Below are 6,000 nucleotides of genomic sequence, written 5' to 3' on the forward strand. Positions count from 1 at the left end.
CCAGAATGTCAATTAGACAATGCCAGGAAGCCATTTTCTCCTGCCCGGAAGCTAGTCCGCTCCATCCCGCCACTGTCTCCGGGCCTCCAGACGGTCAGGGCAGCTGAGGCCGGGGAGGGGGGTGTTGATAAATGCCAGGATATAGAGGCCCTCCCTCGCATGAAGCAAATCGCTCATATGTGGAAACAGCACAGTGGCCCAGCTCCTCACCACTCATAATGTATTACAAGTAGAGGACCTTAAGGCTAATCTGATTAATTAAAGACTATACCTGTTTATTTTTGTGTAGCTCATCATAACCCTCTTTTGCATATCACCCCCCCGTTATTAATTCTTGGGTGACTAAATTATGGGTAACACTATTAAAACATTATCGGAACTAATGAGAAACAATTACTTAGAAAATGAGCTGGGGCAGGATTGAGTCGCGAACATTGGCGGCGATCGCCATAGATTAGTTTAATAAATCATCAGGTGCAGGGCAAGGCAGACTGTATGTATTCGGAGCCCTGTCACAGGAAAATGAAAATGAGATTTTTTTTGCATAATTTTTTCATTAATCTCAATAGGACCCGTGTGGTGTAGATTGCTTTATTCCCTTAATACCTCGCCCGCGGGGCGGGGAGATTCCGAATAATATCTTCATTGTTTTACTGAGGTCTTAATGACAATCTGCAGCAACCCCATCTGATCGTGGCGCGGATTATATCAATACCATCATGTATTATTGAACGGCGTGGGGAGCGGGCTCGGACCTGGCATGCTGAGGCGCTGGAAGGACAGAGAACAGGGCTTCAAAGCTGCCCCGGTGCCCAGGTGTCCGTCCAGCCTGCCCTCCTTCAGGGCTTATCACGGACATAGCAGAAAAGGGATTTTTCCTGCTGAAGGAAAAGGATGAAGCCACCCTCATGTGGGTTGAGTGCCCGTGAGTCTAGAAGCCTCTTCTTGGACCCCAAGAGCTTCCTGTTGACCTGGTTTGCTCAGGAAGGCAGGGTGGTCAAGTGGAAAGGGCATGGGTCTGGGAGGCAGGACTTCTGTTGTAGTTTTGGCTCTACCCCTGGACTACTGTGTGACTTTGGGCAAATCGGTTGGCTTCTGGGGCACTTCTGATAATCCTTCTGTATTGAACTCTCCCAAGCACTTGGTCCAAGCTCTGCACATAGTAAATACCATTTGTTGATTAATTGATTCTCTGTACCGCAATCTCATCTATCTTACCATTGACCTCTCACCCACGTTCTGCCTCTGGCCAGGAACATCTTCCCTCTTCATATCTGAAAGACAATTGCCCTCTTTTTTGAAGGTACATCTCCTCCAGGAGGCCTTCCCTGACTAAGCCCTCATTTCCTCTTTTCCCACTCCCTTCTGCAATGGCCTGATACGCTCCCTTTATTCACCCCTCCCTCGGCCCCATGGCACTTCTGTACCTATCTGTAATATATTTATATTAATATCTGTGTCCCCCTCTAGACTGTGAACTCACTGTGGACAATATGTCTACCAACTCTGTTGTACTCTCCCAAGCACTTAATACAGTGCCCGATACACAGAAGGTGCTCAATAAATACAATTGATTCATGGTTTGATTGTACGTCCATTGCCTTGTCTGTAAGCCGTGAGCCCCATGTGGGACAGAGGCTGTATCCAATATTGTAGCCTTCTGCCTATCCTAGCAACAACATGGAGAAGCAGTGTGGGCTTCTGGATAGAGCACAGGCCTGGGAGTGAGAAGGACCTGGGTTCTAATCCCGGTCTGCCACTTGTCTGCTGTGTGACCTTGGGCAAGTCACTTAACTTTGTTGTGCCTCAGCTACCTCATCTGTAATATGTGGATTAAGACTGTGAGCCCCATGTGGAACACGGACTTTGTCCAACCTGATTAACTAATATCTACCCTAGTGCTTAATACAGTGCCTGGCATCTAGTAAGGACTTAACAAATACCGTTTTAAAAAAACAAGAAACAGCCCAGTTACCAGATGGGCTGTCACCTGTCTGGTTGCATAGTGTAAATAAAAATAAATGGTGGTATTTGTTAAGCGCTTACTATGTGCAAAGCACTGTTCTAAGTGCTGGGGGATACAAGGTAATCAGGTTGTCCCACGTGGGGCTCACAGTCTTAATCCCCATTTTACAGATGAGGTAACTGAGGCACAGAGAAGTGAAGTGACTTGCCCACAGTCACACAGCTGACAAGTGGCAGAGCCGGGATTCGAACCCATGACCTCTAACTCCCAAGCCCGGGCTCTTTCCACTGAGCCACGCTGCTTGGGCCTGGGAGTCAGAAGATCATGGGCTCTAATCCCAGCTCTGCCACTTGTCTGCTATGTGACCTTGGACAAGTCACTTCATTTCTCTGGGCCTCAGTTACTTCATCTGTAAAATGGGAATTGAGATTGTGAGCCCCTTGTGGGAAGAGACTGTGTCTAACTCGATTTGCTTTTATGCACCTCAGCACTTAGTACACTGTCTGGCACAGAGGAAGCACTTAACACATACTGTAGTTATTATGAAGCAGCATGGCCTAGACGCAAAAGCAAAGGCCTGGGAGTCAGATGGTGTGGATTCTAATCACAGCTCCACCACTTGTCTGTGATGTGACCTTGAGTAAGTCACTTAACTTCTCTGTGCCTCAGGTACCTCATCTGTAAAATGGGAATTAAGACCATGAGTCCCACATGGGACAACCTGATTACCTTTTATCTACCCCAGTGTTTGGCACCTAGTAAGTGCTTAACAAATACCATAATTATTATTACTGAAGTAAGGTAACAGGTGCAGTTAGGCTTGGTATTCCTGCTTTCAGTGTCGGGGCTCCTCTTTTCTGCAGTCACCAAGTCCCTGGGCCTGGAAGCCAAGACCATGTTCAGAGGGAGCTGAGAGGGGAAAGCCCTGGCCCTGGAGCAAGGCTGGAGGGTGAAGGGTTCCCCAGCGGGCGCCTCTAGGTTCAGGCCGGCTTCCACAGCAAGTTCCCTAGGACGCCACCTCATTACCCCGTGTGCCTTGCACAAACCACACAACCTGACGTGCATTTCGGTGAGTGACATTCCCAGGTGTTGACCCCAGCCACCGTATGCGGGGTGTTGGCAGAAACAATCCTGAAGATGTTTCAGAGGAAGTCCACTTCTGGAGGCTCGGTTACTTCTTGGAAACTTTGGATGTTCGTGGTCCTCAACTTCTTCCCCTGGGGCTCAGAAGACTATTGATGAGAGACAGTAGCTTAAAAGGTAAATGGCTGGATTTTGTATCTATTAAGGCTCACTGCAGGCACCTAGTGGGAGCACCTAGCAAGGAACAGCTGGTGAGGAGCACCTCCCAAGGAGCATCCAACGAGGAGTATCTGGTGAGGAGTACCCAGTAAGGCACCTAGCAAGGAGCATCCAAGGAGCAGCATCTTGTGAGGAGCATCTAGCGGTGGGCACCAGGCAAGGAGTGTTTAGCAGAGCAAGCACCAAGTAGGGAGTAACACTATAGGGTTTATAACCTCAGCTCTGGGATTTCAGATTCGGGGTGTTAGTCCTCCCGTAACACAACCCTCAGAGGGTTTCAATCTGGGTTTAAAGGAAGCGTTAAAGCCGACTCTCTCTCGTCCAGCGCTTCTGGGGAAGGGGCCAGCACCAGCCTCAACACCAGGACCAGCAGCAGCCCCAGGCACCCATCTTCCTCTGACTCCCATCCACTGTCCATCTCCTCCTATGCTGCAGGCCAAGATTTTGGAGCGGTTTGAGGTGCCCCCCAAAGTTGGCCCAGGAGCGGGGTCCCAATCCTGGGAAGGGGGAGCATCCCCACCCCCTGCCCACTCTTCTCCCCCGCTGCCTGCCCCTTCTGAGCCCAAGGGAAGGAGGAGTCCAAGTGTATGCTAGGGCCCAGCCAGCCCACACAGCTTGGGCCCTGTGGTCTCCTGATGCTGAAGCCCCCCACCCTTCTCCCCTTGGAAATTGGGCTGGTGAAGGGCCAGGGCCACGGGGAACCCTCTGACTGTTCCTGAAAGACGGAGTGGTCTGGGGAGAGCAGAGGAACAGGAAGAGCTAATGTTCCAGAGGTGTCCAAATGTGCTTAAAATGCATACAATGCCACACTCACCCTTACACAGACACACACTGACACACTTTCATATACATACTCTCACTGACACCCCCAAACAGATCCACGTGCACTAACACACTCTCGGGGCACACCTATCCAGGCCCCATCACACCAACAGACTCACATGGATACAACCATCCTCTCATACTTCCAGCAGGACACCCCGACCCACTCCCACTGCAACGCTGTCGGCACCTACACGCTTAGAGTCTCCCCTCCATACAGACGCAACCACACTGACACATGTAATAATCATAATAATAATAGCATTCATCGAGCACTTTCTATTTGCCAAGCAGTGTGCTAAGTGCTGGGGTAGACACAAGGGAATCAGATCAGATGGGGGCTCGCTGGCTGGCCGCAGGTGGTAGGGACTTCTGTCCCAGCATATGTCCAAGCTGGAGTTCACACTTTCCAATCCATGGCCAACATGGAGGATGCCTAGTTTTCTTGGGGAATTAGGAGTTCTGAGCCACATAAAAGCACAGTTTGTCATCCATAGCCATTTCGGCAATCTCTCTATTCTGTATTTCTGGTGAGTCGATGGATTTGGATCCATTCCCGTTTGTTGGTTCACCCTACGGGAAACAGCACTTGCAAGAAGAGGGGCCATGTGGAGATGGATGGGGGTCGGAGGAGAGGGCAGATCGATGTGGTGGGGTAAGAGGGAATCGGGGGAGGCGTACACAGGGATCTACCACCCCGTCCTGCCTGGAAGCCACACGGGTGTGCCAGTGAGAGTTTATGAAGAAGGTCTAGGGTTCTGATCCCGGGTCCGCCACTTGTCTGCTATGTGACCTTGGTAAGTCGGTTCACTTCTCTTTGCCTCAGTTACCTCACTGTAAAAAGGGGAATCAGACTGTGTCCACCCTGATTTGCTTGTATCCACTCCAGTGCTTGGTACAGTGCCTGGCACATAGTAAGTCTTAAGCAATATCACAGTTATTATTATTATCTTGTGATGGTGTGTTTGTGGGGTCACAGAGTGTCAACTTGAGTGCATCCACAAGTGTGGGTTAGTGTGAATCAGTGTGGATATTTTGCTGTAAGTTAAGGATGACCTAGTGGAAATAGCATGGAGTGTCAGGGGTTCTGGATTCAGTTCTACCACTGACCTGCTGAGTGACCTTCATTCCACTTTCCTGGGATCCATTTTCCTGCTCTGTAAAATAAAGGTAAGATAACTGCTCTCCTTCCCTCTTAGACTGTAAGCAGGGACAGGGACCGTGGCTGATCTGATTGCCTTGTGTTTACCCCAGTTGGTACTGGTGCTGGTGCTGCTGTGGCAGTTACTGGGGGACAGGGGTGGCTCGAGTTCTCCCCTGCATGGCCGGTGGACGGAGGGAAGGGGACACAGGTTTGGGGTAGCGAGTCACCACCAAAGCCCTGGGTGCCACCCTCCCTCTGTCCGTGTATCTGGGGGAAAATCTGTCTGACTGCCGTGGGGACAGATCAAAGGCTGCCGTGTCTGAGGGGCCAGGACAGGGCCCAGCCTTTGTGTGCTGTTGCTAGGAGCCCAGGAAACCAAGAGAAACTGTCACGAGCATGTTAATCGGACGCGTTGCAGTGCAACAATAATGTCTCTCTCCCATCCCAGCCCCCAGAATCAGCCCACATGGAGCCGTGACACCTGCGTGGGCCTGGTCAGACCGCTTGGCTCCTTCCCCATCCTTGCTCCCTCAAGCATCCCACCGCGGCTACCCCACTGCCAATCTCACCTCACTGAGATCCACACCCTTCCATCCACACAAACCCCACGGCTTCCAACTGGAACCTCACTCAATCTTCTTCGAGATTCCTTTCTCTTCCCTCTCTCGTGACATTGGCAACGCCCATTTGGAGCGCTTGACCTGATGTTTTTAGTTTCCATTTTTAAGTCTCTCAATTACCTATAAGAGAGATTGGGGCCAAATGC

This window comes from Ornithorhynchus anatinus, chromosome 10, assembly GCF_004115215.2.
Source record: "Ornithorhynchus anatinus isolate Pmale09 chromosome 10, mOrnAna1.pri.v4, whole genome shotgun sequence".
Lineage (NCBI taxonomy): Eukaryota > Metazoa > Chordata > Mammalia > Monotremata > Ornithorhynchidae > Ornithorhynchus > Ornithorhynchus anatinus.